The 15,814-nt window shown below is 39.1% G+C and overlaps 1 protein-coding gene across 1 annotated transcript in view; it reads left to right on the forward strand.

Moving 5' to 3' along the window:
- Positions 1–15,814, forward strand: part of LOC124285907 (ATP-binding cassette sub-family D member 3-like) — a 65,401-nt gene that overhangs the window by 34,996 nt on the left and 14,591 nt on the right. The window lies entirely within an intron of this gene.

A 15,814-nucleotide genomic window follows, 5' to 3' on the forward strand; every position in this document is an offset into this window, starting at 1 on the left:
CATGGGTACAATGTGTGAAGCCCATTTCTGGTGTCCCCGCCATGATGTTGCTGGAATATTGCTAAAAGCGCCGTAAAACCAAACTCAGTCAGTCAGTCAGTCAGATCATGTTCTGTTTGCATGCTCCAAACCTGCCGCATTTTTCTGAGGACTCGACTCGTTTGTTAAGTTGAAACTTGAAACATTGCTTGCCTGTAGTCCCCCAAGAAACAAAATAATGTTATTACATGTTTTGCCATGAATCTAAATTCACTTTGTAGAACCCAGCACTGGATCAGTCCATAAACTTATCATGACATCAACCAAACAAAGATTTGTGCTGGAAATGATTTGAGGATCTAGGAGTATGTTCCTTTTCCAAAGGGAATCATTGTGTTTTATATTTTCAAGCAGTTAGTGTTTTCAACTTAGTGACTCCAGGGCAGATCAGGTTCGCACTACCCCACGCTTGTTGTGAGAGCTGTCTTACATGGACTGGGTATCAGTGTTTCTGTTATCTGGTATATACCTGACCAGTACAAAGTTAGAATGTCCGGTAATTTCAAAGGATGTTGGTCATTGTGTCCGGCAAATTTTAAAATCAAATTTTTCTAATTACCTCTGTCAATTATATTTCTCCTCCAAAAAGATTACGTTTTCACAATGACATCGAGGTGTAGTGTAGTGTAGTGACATCGAAGTAGCAGTTTTGGAAAACCAGGCTAGTATAGTGGCTTTGACGCATTGCGATACCCTCTACATTTCTGATTGGTTGTTAGGGTGCCAGGTCTCACGCACAATGAAAAGCGTGATCACTTGACTGGTAAAATTTACAAATGACCGGTATTTGAAATCTAGCCAGTCACAATGTCCAGCTGTAAGAAATGCCAGCGGAAACACTGGGTATTATTATGTGTAACCTGGCTGATGTGGATCATTATCGAATGAGTTGTGCCTCTATCGACTGATAGTGATACAGCAGTGGTAGCCCAGTGGATCCAACATGGCGTGATTTCCTGCACAATCAACCGTACGTTTGTTTCAGCCATTTAGTAGTTTCTCTTATGGAATCAGTCTCATTGGGTTCATACCCTACCTGGTTATTCAGTATATTTTTCCTGCATTGCTTTGAGTTCACTTGGATGTTTGTAACACAAAAAGGAGAAAAGGAATAACAAGAATGCTTTGAATACATTCCTGTTCATGACCTGGGCGCTGTTACACAAAGCTCTCGTAAGCCTAAGATCTCGTAGCTTTCCTCGTAGCATTCGAAGTTCCTGTGTTATAGTATGGGAAGTACGAATGCTACGAGAAAAGTTACGAGATCTTAGGCTTACGAGAGCTTTGTGAAACAGGGCCCTGCTGACCAAATCGTGTTCCACATCGCGATAGGAAACAATGACAATGTGAGTGAAACTTATAATAAACATGGTGTAGATGTTTGTGATCTATTTTCTGCAGTATGGAGTTCATGTGTGTGATTCTGTCAGTCATGCTGGTAAATATCTGGAAAGATATCACAAATGGTTAATGATACCTAATTCACTTGTGGGTAATTCACTTGTAATAATTGAATCAGATATGCCTCATGGGCCTGTTGTCATTACTGTCAGACAATCATTAATAGTGCAGTGCATATGTGCGTATTTGTCATCATACACCACTTGAGGAAACTTGAGATGCTCATGAAACACACGATACTTTGAGGTCTTCTTATCAAACAGGGGTGTAAATATCATCCCAATAAAGTTGATATAAACCCTGTTTACAGACGAAATAACATAAAAAGTGACTGTATAGTCAAGTGCTGTGTGTAGCTGTTAAGCGTCCTTCACACGGCAAACTAAAGTTTGACAACATATGTTGTCAAACTCGAGTTTGAGAGTGTGAACATTCCAACAACTTGCCACCAACACCAATTTCAGAGTTGTCAAACTGTTGCCGAGAAATAGGATCGGTCTCTATTCTCACCAACTTTTCCATTAAACTTTCGGTATTGTCAAACGTGTGAAGTGTTGTCAAACCCGTGTTGTTCAGAAACAAGCAATCGCAGTCAATGAAATTGTCATGTGATGTTTTGGTCGTTTGGTCAACTCGACCTACAAAATGGCATCACTCAAATAACATGAATGTTTGACGTGCGTTTCACATGTGAAAACGCAAGTTTGGCAACTTTTAAAATATTGAAATTTAAGTTTGCCATGTGAAGGCCACTTTAATCTCTGAATATTTATACTTTTGATAGTAGCAAACAAACCCATTTAAATTGAAAAGGAGACCAGAGATTCAAAACCTGAGGAAATCTAGACTTACTTCATTTAAGGCTTTAGCATTGCAGAAGAACTAGGCAATAATGTGGTTCAGGGACTGTGAGACAGACTACTTATGGGGCGTGGTGGGCAAGCTGGCTAAGGCGCCAGGCTAGTGATCCAGAGAGCATGAGGTGCCGGTATTGAGCCCACCTGTGACCGGGTGTAAAAACCTTGAGTCAACTTTGTGTGCTGACTCTTTCAGTGTTGTCACAACCCCTAGTGTACAGTACACAACCCTGTGCACTTAAAAGAACCCACAAATCCGTTTGTATATGACCAGATGGTGGCCACATGAATACGTGCAAACACCCAGTTGCGGGTACAGCAACGTGCAGTAATCTTGGGAAAAGTACTGTGACTATGTGTCCCAGTCCACCCAGCTGTGAATGGGTACTTCGTAAAGATGGGAACGGTGCGGTGCGCCTTGTGGCAGCAAGAGTAGTATGATCCCCAGGGAGTTGAGATTGATAATGAGATGTGTCCTTGAGATGATGGACATCCAATGATCGGGGGAAAAATACCAGTGCCTTGAGCATGCACTTGTGCGTGGATATGTGCGCTATATAAATATCCAATAATAATATTAATAATAATAATAATAATACTTGTGGGGCTATGGGTAGGATTGTAGGACAAACTCACTGTGATATTACAGCTGGTAGAAATATATGCTCCATAAACAGGCAGTAGCATTCCAGCATGGAAATATTGAAGAATAATAAGGGTGGTGTTCAGATTGAAGAGATGCTAAGGTCTCCATTGAAGACTTTCTAATCGGTGTGGGACATAACATTAGGTTGTGTTGAGAGGCAAATTAGTTGTCAGATTGTGATGTACCCATTGGTGCTCATAATGTATGTGATGTCAGTTAAATACAATATTTGAATAATAAACAATCTTCATTATTCATTTGGAGCTTTTGGGGGTTTTTTCCTACATGGTGGGGGGTTTTGTCCAAGGGGTTGTTGTCCTAGGGGGCTTTTGTCCACAGGGCATTTTATCCACACACCATGGGTAGTCAAGTGCAATGTTATGTTATAGCTGGAATATTGCTGAGTGCAGCGTAAAACTAAACTCACTCACTCACTCACATGTAATTATCACTGGTTACAATCACTGGTTACAATCACTGGTTACAATCACTGGTCATTGTTTAAGTCACACAAGCACATCAGCCAGACCGGACATTCTCCAACCATTTCACGATCTTTGCTCTCCTTTCAAGTCGGAATACGTCTATAACTGTTGTCATGAGACAAGTAGTAGCAAGCAATCACGTGATCAAACATGGCAGCGTAATCAAAACATCGTCAGCTCATTTCCATTCAGTGCTTAACAAGCTCAATTCAGGTTATTTGGTAAATAACAAGTGTGAAAGGAAAATTAACAACAACAAAGATTCAGGGTGTCACATTTTATCATCAACACAGATTCCCGAGCTCACATTAATTTCATGACGCATTTTAGACTAGACCCTGACACTCGCATTAAATTTGTGACACATTAATTTCATGATTTACAGTATTGATTAATATAATTCTTCTCATCAACCATATTTCCGATTATCTATCCTTTCATCCTTTCCTATTTTGTGTGCCATTTTTAACAGCTCTTAGAGAAAATTATGTCACCTGTGAATATGTTGAATAGAAGTTTATGAATGTCAATTTTGATATTTTTTTTTCAGTTCTAGTTTGTGGATATTATCACTTATTAGCTGGAAACATGTTGTTTTCAAGCAATTGTTTGTTTCTATATTATTTCAGATCGTGTTTCTTTCAGAAATTGATTTTCGGATTGACAAAGTTCTTACTTTTTATCCCACTCTTTCAGTCATTCTGTAAATAATATTATAAGTTTCGTGTTTGTTGTTATTTAATTCAAGTTGTGAAAAATATTATGAAGCAATTGTTGAAGTGCAACCAGGAAGTGATTTCCGCAGAGCCAAATCGTGATGCTATACTCATCATTATGTTAATGGCATGTAATATAATTCCATAGCCACCAGCAGCTGGCAACCAATATATTTATTCAGTATAAGCGTATTCAGGAAAGTGTATTTAAGAGGTTTTTATTGCTTTGGAATTGCCAAGGTTGGCTTAGTACAATTGATATTAGAACCATTACATTCCATTTATCAAGTAATGAGAATGTGTGCTGTGACTGTATGAATCCTTTCAAGTTGACATGCTTGACTTGTGTATTAGTACTCTGATAATTTGCATGCCATGGCTACAGTGCCCTGGTAGCATCACTAAAATTATGAAAATGATATTCACCATAATTGGTTTGATGGAAAATGAGACAAATCTCACCAACTCAAATGATTTAAAACCTGTTTTCTCACCCCATGAAACTGTTTATCTCTGTTACTACAACTCACAGCTTAACATGGGTGTGGTCATTTTGAATGCCAGTGAGCATAGCAGGAAATCCGGTGTCCTCCCATTTGTGAGAACTCCCAGTTGTGAGACACATTAATTAATGGTTCAGGGCACATATAGATGGTGTTACCACATCCCTACAATGAAAGTGGGATCGGCCCAGTTGTTGAAGAGTAATTACAGGAGGCATAGTTCATTGATGAGTTGATTAATAAAATAGATTATCAAAGATTATATTTACACAGAAGAAATAGTTCATTAAATTTTATATTTATTCAGAAGAATATGTAATTATGATAACACATTTTGATTGACTATTATGAAGTTTGAAAGTCATTTTTGTTTAAACATATTTTATTATTTATGAAAATGAATTGGGATTGGTGAACAAGCATTACTGCTTATGTTAACACCGCTCCCATGCAACATAAAATACAAAATGAATGGAGGATGTGACGCCATCGATATTTACTTTTGCATAAATATATTTTTAAGTACATAGTAATAAAGTAAGTTTCATTTAGTTACCTCCTAAAGATTCATTTACATCGCAAATCAGTAATTAGCTAGGGTTAATCCATTCTATCAGACAGGGGAGTATGGTGTGTTTTCTTTGTTAATTACCTAGTCCACTGTCTCATAACTGGGAGTTCTCACAATTGGGAGTTCTCACAAATGGGAGTAGACCGGAAATCCTGTTTGAGATGATAACATCGTTTGTGGTTTATGGGTCCAGGACAAATGAAGCTGAACTGTTCTGGCAGTCATGATAGTGTTCACTAAATCCGGCTCTAAAGTTTACAGACTTACATGATGTTTATTGATTATTTAACAAACAACCCTTGAAGTTACATAATTGTTGTGATGTATTAATACTTGGATCATCAGGGGGCGGTGGGGTAGCCTAGTAGTTAAAGTGGTCACTCATCACGCCAAAGACCCAGGTTCGATTCCCCACATGGGTACAAATAACTACATTTCTGGTGTCACCCTACCATGATATTATTATGGATTATTGCTAAAAGCGGCAAAAAAGTAACTGACTCACAAATCAGGTGAACTTTGGCAATGTTGGTGCTGAGAGTTCCAGGACTTGTCCTGACTCACACTGTGTTCTGGCCTGGCCGCGTCATACCATGGGTACAAGAAGCTCGGCATTAATGGGTACAAGAAGGACTGGTCGGCTCGGAGTCAGTATAATGTGTCTGAGTGGGGTATTCATGCTTCACTGCGGCATGGTATCTCAGTGGGCTAGCACTTTAAAACCAGCTTAAGTCTGGGCTAGTACAAGCAGCCGCACATACACATACACACGTATGCACGTCATCATATGAGCGAAATATTCTCAAGCATGACGTAAAACCCAATTTCACCTCACCACACCTCACTGTGTTCTGTCTTTGGGCATGTGACTTGGTTTGAAATACACCTCTATTCACCCAGCAGTGAATGGGTACCCAGTAGGATAAGATGGTAATGTAGCCATTAACCTTCATGCCTCACAGGCAGCATTGAATACTTCCTAGGGAGCTAAAAATGGAACTGGGTGGATGCAGAAAGGACTGGGTGGATGAGGCAATAATGCGATTCAGAGACTGTGAGACAGACTAAATGAAAATGAAATATGTTGGCGCACTTGGCACATGTATCTGTACAGTAAGGAAATATAGTGATATGGGATGGCCATAATATTATGATTATCATGCATGGTGTGAAGTGGATTCACATGTCCTCATATTATTCATGTATTTTTGATATGGGAGCAGCCTCATTTTCATTCACAACCAGACTGACTGAAACAGCAGTGTTGCTGGGCACGTACAAGAAATTTAGGTTAGAGAGATACCTACATTTATCTGAAATAGAAACCCAAATTGTGGACAGATATATATCACAGTTATTTACAGAGATTCTGATTTAAGAGGAGGTTGTAAAAGTGCAAAGGTTGGTCTTTCACTCTTGGTTTCACGAGCAGAACTGAATTTATTTTTATTCAGCACATTGAAACACTGAGAACATATTAGCATCATGATGAGATTGATCTGCAGACAATGCTCAGGGGTGGAAATAACTTTAATATTGCTAGTGTACTCAGGTACAGTGGCACATGTAAAATCACTTGCCCTGATAATTTTTCAACTATACTGGCCGTTTTCTTGTTGATTTTTTAAATAAACAACATAACTAACATTGGAATATCAACTGGACACCGATACAGTGTGATATACAAATTTGCTTGCCCGACAGGAAAAAACACTGGACTCGGGCGTCGGGCAATGGGTTATTTCCACCCCTGATGCTGTAAAATATTGCTGATCATTGAGATCAATATTGTGTATTGTGTGTGTGAAAACAACTTTACTTCATCACAATAGTTTATGTAAGACAATATCTATAACCCAAGTTTCATATCGATAATCGTTAATAATTCTTCCCATAGACAATATTTCCAATTATTGATCTTTTTAGTCAGCCCTACTGTAAACACTGAAAGTAATGAAATTTATGGGAAAGCTATGGTTATTCCTTATTCACATCAGTAAAATGTTTATTTGGACATATTGTAGTATACTGCCAAGGAAGTTTCACTACACATGGGTGGAAACAATGACCATGTTTAGTCATTTACATCTGCCATTTCTTTTAATTTCCCGCTTTTAATTTCACAGAAATGAAATCAAGCTGTAGAAGCTGAGTTTGTAAAGATAGCAAATAATATTATGTAAACAAACTGATAAGGTCCTCAACTGCTGGCAAACAAGGATAAGTTGGACCCAACAGAGAACGTGTTTACGAGAAGTAGGCGGTGCACGGCAATGAAAAAACCCATTTGGTGTGTGAAAGGTAGAGCAGATGTAAGCTAGTGCACGTGCATAGCATGATGATGAAATTGATAAGGCGCCTTGCTTCACCCATCCCACTATGCTTGATCGTGGACAACCTGGGCCCCTTTGCTAACAATGGCAAGCGCCAGTGGGTGGAACTCATACATGTTAATATGAGTCAATTGTCAGGTCGGTGCTGAACTTATCCTTGTTTGCCAGTATGTCAGGTAATTTTATGTCTACAGCCTCGTTGTTATTGTTGGTTAATTAGTTTATAGTTCAAAGGCAGGGCTACATTTAACAATTTCATGATGCAGTTTTGGCTCGGGGTCGATGAATGCATCAGTTTAGTGATGGTTTAATTTCATGGTTTACAGTAACTAACCCTTATGTATATCAAAGGTTGGTTTTTAACTCTTTGAGTTTTTAAAATCAGTCAAACCTGCAGATTCAAGTCACACAGCTGTAATTACAGATGCTGTTGTACAGGGAGTTTGAATAACTTCCTTGTCCACAAGATACAAGATATTTATCATAGGAGGTGAGGTGAGGTGATATTGGGTTTAACATTATACTGACTCCGAGCCGACCAGTCAAGGGACCAACAAGTACCATATTTTAACGTCTTTTGGTATGACGCGGTCAGGGAACGAACCTCGACCTTCCGCTCTCCGGGCGGACACTCTAACCACTACACCACGGAGGCGGTTATCATAGGATATTCATCCACATTCAGCAGTGTTAGATATGCTAACAAGTGGTTCTCCTGTGTCATGCCTTCACCAGCTGGCAAGCTATTAGATTTCAATATGTTTCTAAGGAATGATTATTAATTTGAATCATAATTCAGAATGAAAATCAGGACAAGTTTTCCCTGAAAAAAACTGGCATACTTGTACTGTCAGATTATGTAGATTTCCTAATTATAAGGATAAAATGGGCGTTCTTTTTCAAATTATCTTCCCTTCACTAACCTGCTGGGTGTGTTGATCTGGACGGTCCAACCATAAACTGACAGTACATGTTGAATGCACAATATGAGTTGTACATGTTATTATTACACTTAGAGACAGTTAACCAGTATAGCCTTCACCAGTAACGTTCATGCTAATACATGGACATTATATCTTTTCCTTTAAACGATGATATATCTACTGTTATGTCCTGAAATATTGGTTCCATGATTCTATGCTACATCAGGGATGACGTAATTGCTTATATTGCAATAATAAATCACCACATGGCCATTCAAAGCGAAACGGTGGGATTGGCTGATCGTTCATTTCAGGTATTTTTGTTGCTTTGTTAACGTTTTCATATCATTCATTTAAGTCTAGTCTGATCATCACACTTTTAAACCTGGAGCGTATTTTTGTCCTCAAATATCTTTTGTATAATGGACCATTAGGCTATGTGCATTCACTTCAGTGCAGTGGGTAGCTGATGTTACACCTACATATCACAATACAATGTATAGAATGTTGGTCAAAAGCCTCGTGAATAAACGCCCCTTGGTCAGATACCATTGGGACAAAATCCTCATTGAATAAAAATCACCACAAGCATGAATGACATTTATGATGGAACATGTATATATACACTCGTATTACAAAACAAATGTGCGTCAAAGATGAAAACTCTAAAGAACATTCATGAAACATTTTCCAGTAATATTTATCGGGGGGAAATAAACTAAGAAAGTAACTGTGATCAGTGTATTTTATATTTTAGTTGGGATTTAACCTATGTTGGATTTTGCCAGGGTTGCCTTCTGACCTGCAGGCTTTTTGACCTACTGTGGCTTTTGAGTTATTGGGCTTGTGACTACATAATTCATTGATAAAACCTGGCCCTTTGTCACCAGATGATGCTTTGTTTCATAGAAACATAATTTTGTCAGAAATAAGTTACTATATTAAACGCTGAAAAAAAAGCCACATCAAGATAAGGAAGAGTGTTTTATGGACGTCAACATGTTTATAATATTATAATGATAAAGAAATTGACATCCATAAAACTTGTCTTCCTTATGTGTATCACTTCTCAATGCCATCAAAGCCCTCACATCAAGATACATACCATCTGCATTGGGATACACCAGAGTCATGATGAGTAGAACATTCTCTAACACCTTACCACCATGACATGTATGCCTGAAAAGAGCCTGATTCTTTTCATCACTTTGACCAAGGGAGGAGGGATGGAGAGGTTGTATAAGGTATTAAGTTTCATTATGGCTTAACTTACTTCTTTTAAGGGAGTCTTTTTCCGATAAGCAAAACATTTTGCACAGCTTAAAAGAACAACACAAAGTACCACCTGGCCCTGCTCCAAGGCTGTACTGAAGACTAAGCCCATGGGTGTATTTCAGGACGCCTGTCTGTTAGATGTATATCTATATTTCTTTGAAATTATCATTTAAACTATTAATTATTACATTAGAGGCTTGTGCAAGTCGCTTTTCACTATCCAAAAAGTTAACAATAATGGGTTTCAGGGCACTTAAACTTGAAGCAAAAAGTGTGTCATTAGCCACTAAGTAGGTCACGCAGATGACATACAGTACAGTAGTTACAATCAGATGTGACCTTGAGCTGCCCTTGACTGGCCATTGTGTTCCTGGTGTTAGGGAACCTGATATACCAGCGTTAAACCATGGCATCATTATACCGTAACACGGGCAGATCACTTACACAGACGGATCAGATTGGACATGGAATGATCAGTAATATGATTAGACCAGACCAATTAAAATACTTGGTTTACACTTATGTATCTTTACAATACCCAAGTCCGGATCTGGATGGTGTTCGTAGTGCTAAAACTTTCTTCAGCCTTTGATAAACTAAAGCATTGCATTACGTCATAACGCTACTGGGTGGTGGGGTAACCTAGTGGTTAATGCGTTCGCTCATCACGCTGAAGACCAAGGTTCGATTCCCCAGATGGGTACTATGTGTGAAGCCCTTTAATGGTGTCCCTGGAATATTGTTAGAAGCGGCGTAAAACTGTACTCACTCACTCACGTAATGCTACTAAGGTTGGGAGAGAAAAGATAATTTCCATTTGACGCACAAATTGTATGAATAAATTGATTGGTTATGTTAGTTAAAGTTACAACATCGCATTCTAATTTTTATGCATGATTATTGCACTCTTTTGATGAATTTTTGACACCTATGAAAGCATCTTCTTTGATGGGCATTTTAGAAGTTGAGTTAATGAAGAATGAGGACAATTTTTATGGATATACAACTTCTTTTATTGTGAAAGGTGACGTTTCGACATACATTGATCACTTGCTTGACAACGACATTAGAATCAATGTCAAAACGTCGACTTTCACAATAAAAGAAGTTGTATATCCATAAAAATTGTCGTCATTCTTCACCTATGAAAGTTACACACATGAAGAATGAGTGACTTCACGGCTGTCAAAAAAAGTACCAGCGCCTTGAGCATGCACTAGAGCGTGGATATGCGCTGTATAAATATCCAATAATAAAATAAATAATCAAACATTGAAAGTGTTTGATAGCCGTGCAATAATCATGCATAAGATCAGGAGGTGACTTGGTAGATGATTTGTATTACTCCCTGACCATGACATCATGTGTCCATCACACTGTGTTCATAATGGAATTGTAGTGATCATAATCTCTGACATTACTTGCGAAAATTGAGTTCAATTATGAAAATATAAACAAATGTAGATCTGGATTATCATCATCATGGAGGCCGCTTTCCTGTTGTCATCACTACCATCTTTATCCAAAACAAAATTATATAGTTTCTATCAGAAGTACTGCCTGGCACTCTATATTTGACATAGACAAGTGGGCTGTGACATACGTCATCAGAAGTTGTTATGAAATAGTCGTGATAAGATTTGCATGAATTTACATGTCTAGACAGTAATAAAAACTGTTAGGATGGTTTTTTTTTCAATGAGTGAGACAATGCAATGGGAACAAAGACGGCATTATGGAAGCTCATTTTCCTATCTGTCTGTCAGAAGTCTTTTATTCTGATAAACTATGTACCGTATTTAATGTATAAGGAGCCCTGTTAACAGGAGTGTCCATGGGGACTCTTTGATTCTACTTAAGAGGCGACTAACAAGATCGAATGGTCAGGCTTGCTGACTTGGTTGACACATGTCATCGAATCCCAGTTGTGTAGTATGATGCTCATGCTGTTGATCACTGGATTGTGTGGACCAGATTTGATTATTTACTGACCGCTGCCGTATAGCTGGAATATTGCTGGGTGCGATGTGATACCACAAGCCAACCAGCCAACTTATTGAGTCAACAGATTCCAGTGATTTCTCTAGAACTAAATTTGTTTCATCATTGATATAGGACTTCTCTAGTGATATAGTGTCAGGTCACAATTAGGGTGTGGATGTCCAAACTGTGTACAGAACTGTAATTTGCTGTGAAGAATTGAGTCTTTTCAAATGTGTTCACAGACGACTTACAGAAATAACTTATAGTATGCAACACAGTTGCAACGTCAGAACACCCTTTGCGTAACGATGTTACTAGTTGTATCATATTAGTTACAGCCAACTCTTAAGACAGATAGGACTTGTTATAACTCCTGCAACATGGTGCAAGCTCTAAATCAGTCGGGACGGTAGGGTAGCCTAGTAGTTTAATGCATTCGCTCGTCACGCCGAAGACCCGGGTTCGATGTGTGAAGCCCATTTCTGGTGTCCCCCGCCGTGATGTTGCTGGAATATTGCTAAAAGCGGCGTAAAACCAAACTCAGTCAGTCAGTGAGTCTAAATCAGTCAAATCTCTTAGATTTATGTCAACCTCAGAGTGATGTCCCTTTGTTTGTGTTGCCTTCATATCAGAGCCACAAGTGAAGACGACTGAAGAAACTTGGTCTTACCAGATAAGAAAATACATGCTTCATAAGCTCTTATTTGTCCCAGGAACGCCAATGAAATGTTGCTGAGTCATGCACAAAAATCTCGTGAGATACAAGTTATATACCAATTAAAAAGTCTTTGCCATCTATATTATTGCTACAAGGGGGTGGGTACAAGCTGTTGCCTCAGGTCGCACCGTGAGTGAGTGAACTTGGTTTTACGCCGCTTTTAACAATATTCCAGTAATATCACGATGGGGGATACCGGAAATGGACTTCACACATTATACCCATGTGGGGAATTGAACGTGGGTCTATGGTGTGACGAGCAAATGCTTTAACCACAAGGCTACCCTACCACCCTGTCCACCATGAAAACACACCTTTACAGAAGACTGTGTGATCCCTAATTCACTTTGATAATGCTTCTAGCTTTGTCAGGACCATTATCATGCTCATAGGTTTCACTAAGATCGTAAATGTTCCTGACCTGCCTCAATTCTGGTTTTCGTACCACTTTATGCTCACACGCCATTTTGTAACTTAAATAGTGCTCAAAGTGTTGTTAAACAAAACAGAACCAATGTTAATCATGGTTTTGCTTTTGCCAATCCAAGCATCCAAGGCCTTAATTACTTCAGACTTTCCTGGTTGTGAGAGTAACCAAAATGGATTAAATGATTAAGCTTCGGACTGTTTGGATGGCATATGTTTGTACAGCGTGAATTGTTGCTTACAATCGTGATCACTGGTTTGTCTGGTCCAGATTAGAATATTTACAATCTCTTCAATATGTCTGTGTCCACTACAAAAAATTCAGGCTCTCCCCCTGGTCCACATGGACAGAGTATAGCAGTGTAACGGATAATACTAGGACTCCGTCTAAGTAAACTAAGGCTCAGTATTATTCGTTACACTGCAATACTGTATAGCAGTTTACTTGTCTTAGGACTAAGAGAATTAAGAGAGTAGACACTGCCATATTGCTGAGATACCTTTGTGCAAGTCTGTCCTGGATGTTATACTTGATTGTTGAATAAGCTATTCAAGTCTGTGAAGGAGTCAACCTCTCTGCACATGGTGTCATGTTTACACTATCTGTTAGTTTGCATCATAAAGTCAGTGTCTGCTAGCGTGTTTCTTTTCACATTAAGCCCAGTCTAAACTAAAATTAGTATCAAAGTTCACTCAGGAAGAACAGAAATATGTATATATACTGATAACAAGCTTTAACCTCTGAGTGAGTGAGGTGAAACCCTTATGTCACCATGAATACTGATATCGACTCGAACTGGTTAATTAATGTCTCTTCTGTCTTTCTCATTAAATAGATTTGTTTTGTGTGTTGGGTACAAGTAACAAAAAACCTCAAGTGACTTGTGGAATCTCTGATTTAAGTTGTATTAGGATGTCAACATCAAGTATCAGCTTCCCTTCTACAGTACAGGTTAAAATGATTCGAGTGACAATCAATATGTCAACCTTTCCTCCCCTCACAAAACATGGACTGGTCTGGAAAGAGGCCTTAGTACATGCCAACCCATTAGTGACAAGGGCAGATGTCAGAGAGCCCTAGTAATTCTAGCCTGACTCATATTGACCTGAAAGGGAGGGCAGGTTGGCCTGGGACGATCTAGGCTGCAGAGCCTGGATGAAGTGACCTTCAGTCTGCCCCTGGACTCAGCTCCACCCAGAGGCTATACTGACATGTTCTTATGAAGGGTCACGAGGGGTCAGGCGAGGTCAGGCGAGGGCAACACCGTTGACCTCCTTGCTTGAACTGTTTATTTTGCAGAGCCAAGGAATGAGAGTGTGATGAAAGAGATATATTTAGATCTAGCTGTGGAATGAAATGCATGTGTCACCAGTCCGATCTGGAATAAGCTGGTTGTCAAGGCTGGGCTTGTTTACACACTTATTTATATTTATGTTCACAGCTGAATGAGTTTGGCGAGGATAATAGAAATTGGGTGTACAGGGTTGCTGGTTGATAGTCTTCTCAGCCGGAAACAGAGCGGAACTATTGTTTGTTATGTGTGGATGGGGTTGTTGATGTACTTTGTTGACCTGAAAAATACTATGCAAGGGACACATTGATGCAAGACCACACTTATACAAATCATCAGACAAATGCTTTTGTCTGAAAATAGGAAAAGTCAAGCTGTCTTTTTCGTGAACATTATGTAAACAGTTGAATTTTTAGGGGATTCAGATATTCAAACAATATTAGAACAAACATCAAAGAAGCTAGGGTCCATGTTTAGTTTAAACAATAAATTGTTGAACATATTGTCACACATTATACAAACAGACAGGGAAATGTCATGAAGGTATTTATATTGTTAGGGGCTTGTGTGTTATGTTTGTTTAAGCCTAAATTTAATCAAATACATTTGTTATATTGATTGTGTATATCATCCATTTCAAAATATTATGAATCAGAATAATCTAAGCGCATATATGATAATGGTAACATTCATATACACTAATGGTATTCACCGCCTCCGTGGTGTAGTGGTTAGAGCATCCGCCCGGAGAGCGGAAGGTCGCAGGTTCGATCCCCGACCGCGTCATACCAAAAGATGTTAAAATATGGTACTTGTTGGTCCATGGCTGGCGCTCGGCATTAATGGGTACAACAAGGACTGGTCGGCTCGGAGTCAGTATAATGTTTCTGAGTGGGGTATTCATGCTTCACTGCGCATGGTATCTCAGTGGGCTAGCACTATAAAACGAGCTTCAGTCTGGGCTAGTACCAGCAGCCGCCCATACACATACACACGCATGCACGTCGTCATATGAGCGAAATATTCTCAAGCATGACGTTAAACCCAATTTCACCTCCCCTCACATCTAGGCGAGAGCAAAGTTAAATTCCATGGATTATGGGGGCAGTGGTTACCCATTTCTAGTGTCCCCACCGTGATATTGCTGGCATATTGCTAAAAGTGGTGGAGAACCTCACCCACTCACTCATGCATACACTCACGCACACATCCAGTCTCACTCACTCACACACACACCTTCTCACTCTCACTCACTCACTCATTGATTGTTTACTGGACACTATGGTGTTTGTGACATAAGAAAACAATTCATTGGCACACCAAAGTTATATTGATTAAATGGTGTAGCAATCATTTCTACCTCTTTCATGCTCATTCCCAATTATTGAAATACTGTGTAGCTTGAACCTGTTGAATGCCATAACTCTATAATGGCCGATGATGTAAGGTAATAGGATGCAGAAAGTAATAGGCCAGCTGCTGCCTCCTGATTTACTAAAAGCATTATGGTAATAGAATTAGGTTGCATCAGTGGTGATATCATATCTGATAGAATGGTACTGTCAGCCATGACAAATGGTATAATACAACATGACTCAGACACATGTGACAATTAATGGTAGATTTGTTTTTATGATTAACCCAGC

This window comes from Haliotis rubra, unplaced genomic scaffold (assembly GCF_003918875.1).
Source record: "Haliotis rubra isolate DU_JTF1 unplaced genomic scaffold, ASM391887v1 Scf37, whole genome shotgun sequence".
Classification (NCBI taxonomy): domain Eukaryota; kingdom Metazoa; phylum Mollusca; class Gastropoda; order Lepetellida; family Haliotidae; genus Haliotis; species Haliotis rubra.